Source organism: Dipodomys ordii, unplaced genomic scaffold (assembly GCF_000151885.1).
Source record: "Dipodomys ordii isolate 6190 unplaced genomic scaffold, Dord_2.0 Scaffold9, whole genome shotgun sequence".
Taxonomy (NCBI): domain Eukaryota; kingdom Metazoa; phylum Chordata; class Mammalia; order Rodentia; family Heteromyidae; genus Dipodomys; species Dipodomys ordii.
The window spans coordinates 3,135,837-3,149,917 of NW_012267225.1; the positions used below are offsets into that span (position 1 = coordinate 3,135,837).

Here is a 14,081-nt window from a genome sequence, read left to right on the forward strand (position 1 = left end):
AAGGGATGTGAAGGGTAAACAAAAGGAGGAGGCTGCAATGCTTGGTAAGAAATGTACGCATTATCCTGCCCATGTAATTGTAACCCCTCTGTACAGTGTCTTCACAAAAAAAAAAGACATAGTTTCCTGACTGACAATTACTGGTTGACCATTGTCAATATTGACCATTGTCAATAAAGGAGGTCCTTTGACAATTTCATCTAGTAGTTTAATATTAATTCATAATTTCTGTAATAATTGAGGCCATAGGATTTATGAAAAATTTCTTTTGTTTTTACTTCTGTGTATACTTTCTTCAGCAGGTATTTCACTAAAAACAAAATTTACTCAACATATCAGAATAAACTATAATAATTTCCATAAGACAGAGCAAATCTTGATACTTGCCTTTCAGTTTATAGTGTTCTAAGAAAGGTGTTAAAGGAACAGTCTGTATCCAAAGGCAAAATAGTTTTTATTTTATTTAAGTCTATTCCATTGAGCTAATGCATTTTTATTCCATTGAGTGCATATAATTTTTTATGGGACAGAACTATGGCTTATTCTCAGGAACTTACTCTCTCTCTTAGTTTTGTGGCTAACGTTGATGCTCTGCCACCTAAGCATGCCTCCTCCTCCAGACTTTTGCTGGTTAATTAGAGATAAGAGTCTTGAAGAATGATTTGTTTGGGCTGACTCAGAACCTCAATTCTCATGACTCAGCCACCTCAGTAGTGATAGGGTTATAAGCATTAGCCACTGGCACTCAATTTTATGAAAAACACTCTGAAAAACAAAAAACAAAACTCTGACCAGTGTCACTAGTAGAATGCCTACCAAAATCGTTCTTTTGTCCTATAGGTTTTCCCTGTTCAAATACCAGGTCTACATTTCAGATCGGTCTTTTGTGCCCCACAAATAGACTTCGTCATGCCTCTTTGTCCTCTAAATGGTTTTTAGCATATGATGTGGTCTACTTTAGGAAGATTACTTTTTTTAGACATATCCACGTAACAGATATGCGAAATTTATTTGTTAGAAAGTAAACATTACATTATTTTGATTATTTCAATTCAAATTGAATGTAACACATTTTTATTCAGGTTTGCTTACTCTTAATTTTCTTCTTGATCAGTGCATAAAATTTGCATATAATTTCTGTCATATCCATTTACAGGTGGAATGTCATCCTTATCTTAACCAGAGCAAACTGTTGGATTTCTGAAAGTCCAAGGACATTGTCTTGGTTGCCCATAGTGCCCTGGGAACTCAATGAGTGAAACAATGATAATCCAATAAAACATTTACCAAAACACTATTCTGAAACAAATATTTTGATTTGTGCTTAGTTTTCTGGCATTGATTTTGAACTGGTTTAGGAACCGTGGAGAATTACATTTCTGGCATGGTCTCTCATATGACCATGCTTATGGATCAAGAGATTGCATTTGATGACTTGGTCTAGAGAAGGCATCCTCAAGCATATTGGAGCTCTGCAAACAAATAGAATACTCCGTCTGCAGTTCACCATTTCTGTCTTTCCTTCCAGGGTAGACCCCAATGCTCCATTTCTTCTGAAGGACCCAGTTCTTGGTGCCGTGGCAAAAAAACACAATCACAGTCCAGCTCAGATTGCCCTTCGCTACCAGCTACAACGTGGGGTTGTGACCCTGGCTCAGAGTTTCATAGAAAAAGAGATAAAAGAGAACATACAGGTGATAAGGGAGTACTGTGGACATTAGGTCTCCTGCATAGAATATGCAGGTGATGGGGTGGTGTGCTGTGGTCATAGTATTCTTCATTTGGGTGTTATCTTGGAACTTCTTAGCACCATTTTTGGGGCCAAATTGTTTTCCCTAGAATTTTCTGTATGTGCATGATTTATGGTGTTCTTGGACATCCTATTTCTTTGTATATAATGGGAGAAACAGCACAGTTTGAGAGACTTAGGGCTGGACAGAGTACTGCTAGGTGCTCTACAATTATTCTAATATGTGAAATTTTTCTACCTATACAAGTTGCAATATGATCCACCTCTGAGGCAAACAGGTTGAATACAGAGTACATCCATTTAGGTGGAGAATGCATTGTTGGACAATTTGTTTGGCCTTAGCCAAATGAAGTCCTTTGTATGTTGGAACCTCTCCTGTATTTACAATAAATTCTCTAATATTTATTGGACAAATATATCAGGATGCTGATTAGTTATTGCATGGTTGGTCTCAGCAATTCTCCATGTGGTTTGTCATTCACTAGACTGTCCCGACCCGTAGGACTTCAATGAGGGCAGTGAACCTAAGCGAGAAGGAATGTAGGGACAAGGGACACAAAGAAGGACAGCAAGACAAGGGTTCTGATCAAGCTGCAAATTTTTATTTTTCACGCAGGGATATTTATATGCTTGGAATAAGGAAGCTTTTTTCATTGGCCGTTAAGGAAGCTTTTCATTGGCCATAGCAGTGCAGGATGTTTACTTAGGGCAGGGGGAAAGGGTGGTCGTTAGCAGTTGCAGGATGTTTACTTAGGGCAGGATGAGGGTCGGATTCTGTAAACTCAGCCTCAAGATGTTCCAGTGAGATAGTCAAGCACATTATGTTGAGAGACACAACTTTTGGTCCGACATCTCCCCTTTCTTATTTAGAAAATTGACAATCAGTTGTTGGCTGCTCTTTTTAAGGGGGTGACAGAGGCTCTGTTCCTCTAAGGGCCCAGGGTTTTTCTCTGCTCAGCGCCCTCACTCTGGGGAGGGGAATTTTACAGGCCTTGTCATGTTTTTTGAGGAGAAGGCTTGTGGGTATGCATGCCAACCGTCATGCACCAGAGCTTGCCACTCAGGGGTCTTGGGTTTTGAGATCTCGTGGATCCATACCCCTGCAGTCTTACCTGCACCCTTGATTTGAGCATTTTTTCTTCCTCCCATAGGTGCATCCTCCCCCAAGCAGATGGGCCTATAGGAGGAAGGGGGAACCTATCCCTCATGGCAATAGGTCTTGCCCGTTGAATGGTCAGGAGTTATGAATAAGGAGAAGGGTTTTCTAAATAAGAATAAGGAAGGGGGGTTCCCACTGGAACAAGCTCATGGCAAAACACTAATTAAAAGCCTGGAGTAAATCCTAGATCTCAATGCCTTGGTCCGCCATATCAAGGTGATGGTGATGAACCTGTATGGGCTTAGAAGCCATGAGATCAAACTGTTGTTTAATAAATTCAAACAGGAAGGTCCACATCTGGAGTTCTAGCTGCATCTGTAAGAGAAAAGGAATCATCCTCAGGGGGAAGGTTTCCCCTGGGTTGTGGTAAGCCATTCACCTGTTTTATCAAGCGTTCTGGCAGCCACCTTGGGGCCGCTTGTTCTTAAACAATCACCTATCCTTTGTCATCTTTTTGCATCTGTGGTTCCTTCAAGGGGGAACCAAGGACACAAGTCCTTGAGAAAAATAATTCTAAATCCTTTTTATTAACCTGCATTCCCCGTGTCTTGAAGGCCTCCTTGAGGTCTGACAGAAATAGATCCTGTGATGACATTGCTTGTCCCGTGGTGGGTTACTCACCATGCGCCGTCCCCACTCTCCTACTGGATCTGTCTCTCTGTGGGGTCTGTCGAGGCGATCTCGGACTGTACTTGGCCAAGTTTTCCCGGAGGACGGCATTCCTTCCTTAGTCAGAGGCCCGTGCCCCACGTTGGGTGCCAGTTGTCCCGACCCGCAGGACTTCAACGAGGGCATGAACCTAAGCGAGAAGGAATGTAGGGACAAGGGACACAAAGAAGGACAGCAAGACAAGGGTTCTGATCAAGCTGCAAATTTTTATTTTTCACGCAGGGGTATTTATATGCTTGGAATAAGGAAGCTTTTTTCATTGGCCGTTAAGGAAGCTTTTCATTGGCCATAGCAGTGCAGGATGTTTACTTAGGGCAGGAGGAAAGGGTGGTCATTAGCAGTTGCAAGATGTTTACTTAGGGCAGGATGAGGGTCGGATTCTGTAAACTCAGCCTCAGGATATTCCAGTGAGATAGTCAAGCCTATTATGTTGAGAGACTCAACTTTTGGCTCCGGACACTGGACAACTAGTCCAAAGATTTTTTCTCATATAATACTATCCAAAGTAGGTGAGAAGAGAATTGCCAAACTGTTTCATGCCTTAGATCAGCATTAGCACATAATTCTTTTGCCAAGCTCTAATGGACAATGCAGTTTACAAATCAAGCAACATTAAATGAGTGGGGAAATAGCATTCCTTAGGAGAAGAGTTTGTCAATGTATACAGCAAAGAGTGTTGGAGACATAGGGATATGTATTTCTGGAGGAGCAAGTTTGCATCTTGTCATTAATGTACATTCTCAAGAGTGTTTTGCACATTCAGATATATTTGTTGTAGTAGCTTCTCAAAATTTCTATCGATAATTTTATTGGATCTTGGGTATATTTTACCTAAGCAAAAGTTCCTTTTCTAACTATAGTCACCATGACTTTATAGTTGATGTGGTTGATGACTGTCCTGTCTTTTCTTTGGAATACAAGAATATTCTCCCAAATTATCTCCTAGAGTTTGATGGTTTTGCTTCCAAAGAGTAATTTTGCTGGTTCTTTAGAGGTAGTATGTCACAGACTTTTCTGTCTAGACTAGCATTGAACTATGAGTTTTAGCATTTTAGCCTCCTTGATAGCTAATATTTCATTAACATTTGGGCAAATTGTGAATTAAACCCTGTGGAAAAGAACATGGTGACATTTTAAGTGTATGCGATGTCATAGAGACACCTAACATTTTCCTTAACAATTGCTAAGTTATCTTGCATACATAAAAACCTTTTCAGTAGTAGCTTTGTTAACGTCTATGTAAATTAGACTGCAATCAAAACTATATCAATTCTCTGTTGTGATTCCTTCTGTGTATAATCTTCTACTGTATCAACATATTTTATCTCTAATGTATTTCCCCTTTAGCTACTTGAGTGTTTTGACTTTGTATTATTAAATGTTTCACTTGAATTTCTAAGATTGCCAAATGTACAATTTAAGAATTGTAAAACTTGTCTACTTGTATGACAGGCTTTTGAATTCCAGTTGCCTTTAGAAGACATGGAAGTCCTAGAAGGCCTGAACAGAAATTTCGATATCTTCAATGTGTTAGGTAAGGCACTTGGGCAAAAATATTGTCTGAATATTCTTTAGTTTCAAGTCTTTCCTTTCTTTTTCAAGGTATATTTGTTCAGATCCCAAACATTACATTTTTCTCTCAGGGAATTTCCACTGACATTGCCATTAAGACATTTAGTTTTGTGTTTCAGAACTATAGACATCTCTGTGAAAAAGATAAAGATGTTTTTGAGAAGAGATATTTGATATCTAAGGAAGTGTGCATAGTTAATTTTTTCCATTGCTGAAGAGAATGTAGAGTTCAAGAGACAATTAACAGTTTTTTATGTTCTGGGTTATAGACTAATATTTGACAAATATAAACAAAGGTAAACAAGGAATGCATATCTCTTGTGCCTACTGGATTTTAACTTATAACAGAAATGAATATGATCATATTTGAAAGGGAATTAGACAATCCATGTTCACAAGAATTAGTTTATATACTGCTCCATTATTGTTAATATTTTTGTTAGTTTAGAAAAAACTAAAGGACCACGTAGGGACATAATACAAAGAGACAGAACATTCTTGTCATTTACTGTGTTAAGGAATAATGATTTTAATTACTTTCTAGTTTGTGTGGTATTGATATTTAGAAACCTACCAATTATATGGTAATCTGGAAATGAAGATCTATCTTAAGTCACATTCTCTCCATACTTGAATTTAACAAAATTGGTGCACCCTAAATTGTTTTCTGTTAGTTAATATTGGATTTGTACTCACTACACCTGATATAACCAGTTTCTAATTTCACTTAGAATTTGAAATAGGATAGGCTTTCTTTGCTTTTATTGTTTAGGAAGTTAGACAGATATAGGGAAAAGAGAGTCACATCAGCCAATGCTTGTGTGTTTTGTGTATCTAGTCTAGACAGAGAATGTAAGATGAATAATTTAGTTATGGTGTCTTACAAGAATTTCTTATAAAGCCATATTATTCCTTAGTGCAAATATTAGTAATTAATGAGTAGTATTTAATATATCTAGTTAGGGAATAAAATTCTAACTTTTACCATAGTGATACATAGATATTACATCTTCTATAGAAATGGGATGATCAAGCCCATGATGCTTATATTTTTCTTTCTCATTTTAGATTTGTTGACCACCCTAATTTTTCATTCTCTGATGAGTATTAACACAAAAGCTCTTTCCATGATCTTGCCTGAATTTATCTGGAGATCGATGGACAACTTTCAGATGCTGATGATTGGACCCATCACTTGTCAATTCATGCTGCTTAGAAATTCACACTCAGCTTAAACTAAATCCACAAATTTCAAGAGAAAGCTTTGAATTTGTTATCAAACAAATACGAGATTTTCCCCATAGATCTATGATTATCTCAATACTTGTGTGACTTGCTTCTTTTGGAATATTATGACTGCAAAATGATTTGATTTAGTCTGTGGTAAGATGTCAAGAAACCCTTCTCTGATAGCTATTTCAGGATAGGAATGGGTTGTTTTTGGGCTCCAGAGAAATATCAGTTAGCAGGAAGTTATCAGTCGGTATTCCCAACAAACCACTGAGCTTAGTTCATGGTTCTAAGTCTTGAAGCTAAAGTACCCATTGCAAGGATATATTATATAGCTCCCTACCAGGCAGGATATAGCACAGCTACTGGAATCTGAGAGGTATTCCTGTGGGAGTCTTAGGTAAAGATGTTAGAGGGAGAACCATGCAGGGAAGGTAATGAGGAAGGAGGAAAGGTGAAGCCTGAATAGATTGAATTGAACTTATCTGTGCTTGGGATGTACTGTCAAATGCCTTTTTGCAAAGTAGATCCAAAAGATAGAAAGGATCTTTCATACATTTAACCCAGTGCCAATCATAGACATGCCTAGCATTAATTATAAAAGGAAAAATTGGAGCCAGGAGCCAGTGTCTCAGGCCTGTAATCCGAGCTACTCAGATGGCTGAGATTGGAGGATCACGGTTCAAAGCCAGCCAGGGCAGGAAAGTCCATGAGACTCTTATCTCCAATAAACCACTAGAAAACCAGAAGTGGCACTGTGGCTCAAGTGGTAGAGTGCTCACCTTGAGCTGAAATGCACAGGGACAGCACACAGGCCCAGCTTTCAAGTCCCACCACAGACAAAAAAAAAGGAGACAAAAATAGGAGCTATTATTTGTAGTATGTCTGAAAGCAATGTATTTTAGCGATCATTAATTGACATGATAATTAGAAATTCCTTGAAATTTCAGCACATCGAGTGACATCACCAAAATGATAGCACTTTCTGTGCTTGTACAGAACGTATACTTTACACTTCCAATTTATATTAGTAAGATTGTAACAAACATGCAACTGTGTCCATCAACAAAGTAAATAGCCAGTCAAGAAAAGTAGAATCTAATATGCTAGGCAATTTCATTGTGCTTTTACCCACTATTGTACAAAGCTACCTAGCAACAGTAATTTTATTCATCCTTTTGGAACAAGGATAGTCCAACACTTGCAAGGGAATGGATGAAACTAGAAAAAATAGTTCTGTGAAATAAGTCAAGCCCAGTGAGACAAAGGACAAATGTTTTCACTTCTATATTGAATCTAGAATTAACTTGTAAATGTCTTAGCAAAGATTATATATTACACATTACTATATTGGACAAAATATGATATTTTCAGGGGAGAATTCAAATGGGACAATTTCTTAGAAAGACTAACCCATACTTTAACAAAATGAATACCAGGAAACACTTGCAATATGGTAGCCAGGGAAAGAGATAGAGCTGGGAAAGAGATAGAGCTGGGAAAGAGAGAGAGCTGGGAAAAAGAGAGAGATAGGAAAGAGCTGAGAAAGAGATCAGAGCTGGGAAAGAAAGAGAGCATCAATTATTCAGCTGCTGTCAATCTACAGGTTCTTTACAATTTCAATCAAAACCATAAATCCTTTAGCTGAACTCCAGCTGCAGATTCAGTGCAATTTCCATGAAAATTGCAAAGTCATTCTTCACAGAGATAGAAAAATCTACCTTAAAATTAATAGGAAAGCATAGAAGACTCCACACAGACCAAGCAATCCTAAACAAAAAGAGCAGCCCTGGAAGTGTATCACAATACCAGACTTCAAGTTATATTACAGAGACGTATTATCAAAAACAGCATGTTATTGGCAAAAAAATAGATACAAACCAATGGAACAGAGTAGAAGACCTGGAAATAAATCCTGCAGTTACAGCCATCTAATTTTTTGTAAATGAGTCTGAGATATACATTGTGTAAAAGATAGCTTCTTCTAAAAAATGGTCTTGGCAAAACTTGCTTTCTAAATGCAGGAGACAGAAAGTAGATCACCATCTTACACCCTATACAAAAATCAACTTTGCATGGATATATTAGATCCAAGCAAATTTAAGATAAAATGGAATCATTTCACCCGTGGTCTTCTATTTCTAACAATTAGATTAATGTTTCAGTAGTTGGTGAAGTGAACTCGCAAATTCAGATTCTTAGTTAACTATTTAAAAAATTTTAAATTATTATAAACAATGTACAGAGGGGTTACTGTTTAATGTCAGGCAATGAGCACATTTCTTTTTGGACAATGTAGTGTCTTCCTCTGTTCTCTTCCAATTCTTGATTAATTATTAATTCAATGGAAATTCCCTTCTTGAACCTTTAATCTTTGGTCTACATTCCATGAACCAGAGTCTGATGTTACTTGGAAATATCACTGAACCTTTCATTGACTTACGCATCATCTATCTTATTCATTTACTAAAAATCACTGAACAAACTTTAATAGAGCTAAGCTATAATCTACCTTACTCATTTAGTAATGAGACCAGACAATGTGATTCATCAAAACTTTTTCCATCTGTTGTTATCATGCCTTCTATTTAAATGGTAGGTTAAATTCAGTTTCTACATATTTAAACCAATTTATTCTATGAAATTTTTTTAAAGCCACAAAATGCTTTATGCAAAAGATTGAATCTTGTGGACAACAAGTGTAAGCCAGGTCTAGAGTTGGTATTTACAGTAGTTTTCAGAAATGTTTCTACTTATTAATATCTTGCCTCTTTATTTCTACAGATTTGTTTAGGTTTTGGTCCAGTCACTTCCACTGATGGCAGATATAACCTTGAGCTCAGGTCTCAGGACCATTGACATGTGGCCTTTACTTTGTGTTTTATAACACTAGAATTAATCTAGAAAATAACCTGAACTAGCCATATTTTTTTCCACCTGATCTGGGCCATTGATGAATTCATGGAATGAAGATCAGTGATTGAACCTTGTTTGTTTATATTGGTTTCATACTGAAATTCAAAGTTAAAAGTTATTGGAACGTGTGTGTTCCACTACTACAGATTGGTAACAAAGCCAAGTCCTGAACCCTTAACCTAACAGATTCTTTCTCCCAGATTGCCCAACAAAGGGCCCTTTTGGTGCAGGTAGCTAGCAACCAGCCTCCTCCCTCTCACTTAAAGCAGCATTCCATTTAGTTCATTACAAGCCATTCCTAGTAACTGCAGACCCTCTTATCTTCCCCTTGACCACAAATCTTAGCTCCCTCTGTCTAGTCAAGTTCCTGCCCTTTGCCCCTTAATATTATAAAAACCACCTCTTTAGAAGGACAAGCACTTTTTCTCTTTCTCCCCTGGCAGAGAATTATCCTTGTCAGCTCCTTTGCTGGCAATAAACCTTTTCTTGGTTCTAGCTGACTGTGTGTGTGTGTGTGGTTCTGGATTGGTGCTTTCACTGAACTACTAACTTCCTCAGTGAAAGAGAGCCATTTATCCAAAAGAAAATTCAAGGGCATGAAAATTATCACAACTCAACTAGAACACTGCATAAATACATGAAAATGAATTCTATTTTAACACATATGATAGATTCAAGAAAATAGAGGCCTTTCACCCAGGCATATTCTTTACAACTCTACATGCAAACATGGGATAAAGATGGGTCATGTCATTCCACTGTTCCTTATGGAGCGTTACTTTCTAGTCCTAGATATTTCTGGGAGCTGTGGGTGGAGAAATGACTTTGGTGAAATTGCTTTCATGATTGCTTCTAGTGCAACCAGGAGTCTAGCATTGCACAAAAGATTTTTCAAATATTTACCTCCCATGTGGCAAAGAGATCCAACATATCCAATAAAAATATACTAAATTAGCTTTTTTTCTACTATGACCGTTATTTTCCATATTACATCACCCTTAAACTTAACAGCTTCCTATTCCTTCATGCGATATAATTTGGGCTTCTTTGTTCAGAAGAGATAGTAATCTGGAAATTGTTCTACTGTAAGAACAGCCTTGGTTGGATTCAATAAAGTTTGTTTTCTTCTTTTGACAGATATCTATGAAGTCAAGGATTTTTATGCCTGAAAGGCAGAATGATCCTATGATTAAAATAAAACATGCCTAGCCATATTTCTGTTGTGAAAACTAGAAATGTTGACTTAGGTTGGGAAACCTTCCAACACTATCCACAAGAAAACTCCCAGAGCCTGGACAACAATAAGAAATCCTGAAAGACTCTTTTCTTCCTGCACAGTGAGAACTGTGAAGGGGAATGAAATGACACCATGACCACCAAGGCCTTGGTTCTGTATCTTTGATCCTGAGGTATCTAAAAGGTCTTTAATTAGTAGATTAAGTTTCCTACATACAGCTCAAGATATAAGTTTGGTTCATGGTGAGATTTCCTATACACATTTGGCTTTCCCTCTCTTGTCTTCTCCTATGCTCTTATGTAAGTACTCAATTTCATTACGGTACAGATATTCATTGGATCAGAACCACACACACACACACACACACACACACACACACACACACACACATGCATTAATTGGACCAATTTACACTAACAGCTGGATTAGAAGTAGTCATTTTTGTAGTCATCATGTAATACGTCTACCCATGTTTACACTGCCAGGTCCATTCAGGGTTTTTACACTATATCTCTCTGAGGTAATTGAAGACATTGATGTTTGTAAGGTGGTTTGCATGTGGGATTGTATTTAATAATTTCTTTCAAAATTCCCTTTCATATAAGTGATCTGATTTTAATTCTTTTTCTCATGTTGAATATTGCTTTAAGCTTCTCCTGTCTAGAGGAGGGTATTTGCTTTCTTTACTTGGCTATTCATTAAATGGACAGTTCACTTTTAACTGATAAAACAGGTCTGAATCAGAATGAATTCCAACTTCCAGTGTGTGCCACTGCATTCCTGTACTGGGCTTTGATCCTGCCATTCCACCTAACAAGGTACAATAATAGTATTGGGATTGAAAATGCAAAACAAAATAGGTTATGAAAAATGGAATGTGGGCTGGGAAGGTGGCTTAGTGGTAGAGAGCTTGCCTTGTATACATGAGGCCCTGGGTTTGATTCCTCAGCACCACATAAACAAAAAGAAAAAAAGGATGAAGTAACCCTATGGCACTAGTAGTAGAGTGCTAGCCTTGAGCTGAAGAGCTGAGGGACAGTGCCCAGACCCAGATTTCAGGCTCACGACCATATCCCCCCCGCAAAAACATGAAATATGGTATGTGTGTAGCTTGTTGTGTCAATCAAATTACTGTGAGCATCTGGGTGTATCATTTTGTTTTCTGCTTAAGTGTAGGCTAGAAGCTAGTCCACATGCAAGAGAGAAATAGATTTCTCTAGGTATCAAGCTCTCATATGATCAGTTAATATTTACTCTGGACATTGCTTTCCTTCCCTTTGTTTAAGTCAATTTTCCAGCTGGGTACAAAAGAAAAGCAACTTTGCAATCAACATACCTGATGTTTTATTTCCATACATTTTGACCACATTCTTTCATTAAAAATAATTGTATTACTTGTTTTTCTCAAGTATTGTGAACATGTAATATTCTCTTCTGGGAATACTCAATTATGTCCTCTTGTTCTGTAGATTATCTCTTCCCTGAGATGACTGTTGCCTTTGTCATACAGAAGCTCCTTAAAGGTTGACAGGGTGGCAGAACAGTTTGATATGAATGTGGCCTATTTCAGAGAAAGAGGAGTTTTCCTGTAACTGAATTAGTGGCTGGAAGGGAGTGTCTAGGGTGTTCACAAGTGGTAGGGGAGAGCATGGTGAACTGGCTGAGAATGACCAGAGACTAGGGCTGGTTTGGAGTGGTTAGGGGCCCAACAGGAGTCTTTATTAAAAGGCCAATGATTGCATGGAGGACTCCTGTCCTCCAACAGCACTGTACAGAGCTTGCACCAAGCTTTTAAAGACAGCAACCACATGCTTGGGGTGGAGACCAAGCCTTAACAAAAAGCAGCCCTTATATGGACATACTTAGGTATAAGCTCAAGTGCCAGAACTTTTTATCCAGGAAGATATGCCTCAATCTTTATATAGGGGAAAATTGAAGGTGTTACTCAGAGGCAGGTGATTTAAGTCATTTGGGGAGGTTCACCAGGGAAGAATCAGAGCATTTGTAGTACAGCATTTGTAAAGCTATGGAATCCGCATGTTTCTGAAGCAGAGTATTCCTAGCTCACATTGATCAATGGCTTCTCTCTAGGCTTTTTAGTACTTGGTAGAGCTCTCTCCACCCTGTTCCAACCAGCAGGATGTCAACGAGGGCAGTGAACCTAAGCTAGAAGGAATGAGGGGACAAGAGACACGAAGAATGACAGCAAGACAGGGATTCTGATCAAGCTGCAAATTTTTATTTTTCACACAGGGGTATTTATATGCTTGGAATAAGGAAGCTTTTTCATTGGCCGTTAAGGAAGCTTTTTCATTGGCCTTTGCAGTGGAGGATGTTTGCTTAGGGCAGGGGGAAAGGGTGGTTGTTAGCAGTTGCCAGATGTTTACTTAGGGCAGGATGAGGGTCGGATTCTGTAAACTCAGCCTCAAGATGTTCCAGTGAGATAGTCAAGCCTATTCTGTTTGAGAGACTCCACTTTTGGCTCCCAACACACCCTGTAAGAAGCACCCTGATAGCTGTAAGAAGTTACACTCAGCTTCCTTACTTCACATTTCCTTACTGGTTTCTTATATGAAATATTTAGTTAGAGAGTTGAATTTTTGTCCTTAAGAACTAAGAGACTAGCCAGGCACCGGTGGCTCACGTCTATAATCCTAGCTACTCAGGAGGCTAAGATCTGAGGCTCGGAGTTCAAAGCCAGGCTGGGCACGAAAGTCCGTGAGACTCATTTTTGTTTTTGTTTTGTTTTGTTTTTGTTTTTTTTCCACAGTCCAGTAATTTATTTTAAATTGGAGTAATTTCAAATTCCACAAAACTGAGGAAAAACAATATTTTGTTTGAATTCTCTCTTCTGTATTCCCAGTGATCTAAAATACCACAATAGCCAACATACACAAACTTCAGTGAAGGGTTAGTAAATACACACAAGAGTGGAATCATGTTGCTCTTTGTTCCTGAATGGAATGGTCCCACAGAAAAAGCACAGGATACAGCACAACATAAGGGACTCTTATCTCCAATAAACCACCAGAAAACTAGAAGTAGTGCTGTGGCTTAAACTTCACCTTGAGCTAAAGAGCAAGGACAGTGCCCAAGGCCAGAGTTCAAGCCCCACGACTGACAAAAAAAAATTAAAAACATTTAAAAAATAAAAAAAAGAACTAAGAGCCTTATGAAGTTACTTGGACCAAAGTTTTACAAAGGTGGCCCTGTTGGCCTTTACCTGGTTCATAGCATAACCATATGCCTATCAGTCCTTTTTAGGTCAAGCTGGGTGAGATTTACAGAAAGAATGTCCCACAGGAAGCTGGACACCAGTGGCTCTCAACTGTAATCCTAGCTATTCAGGAGGCTCTAAAAGTTTGGCAGATTACCAATATCTATATAGCCAAGAACAGAATATGTTTAAACATGTTTGTTAGAAAGACATGTTGATCTTTGAATAATTGACTTGAATATTTTTTTGAATACCAACAATCCAGGTTACCTTTAATGGAAAGCTGAAGAAGGATGTCACAATGACCTGAGGAGTCAGGGAACAAGAATTA

The 14,081-nt window shown here is 38.2% G+C and overlaps 1 protein-coding gene and 1 pseudogene across 1 annotated transcript in view; both read left to right on the plus strand.

Annotated features, from left to right (window-relative positions):
- Positions 1-6,915, plus strand: part of LOC105980419 — a 21,337-nt pseudogene extending 14,422 nt beyond the window's left edge.
- LOC105980410 (aldo-keto reductase family 1 member C4-like) overlaps positions 1-14,081 on the plus strand; it is a 293,440-nt gene that overhangs the window by 158,819 nt on the left and 120,540 nt on the right. The window lies entirely within an intron of this gene.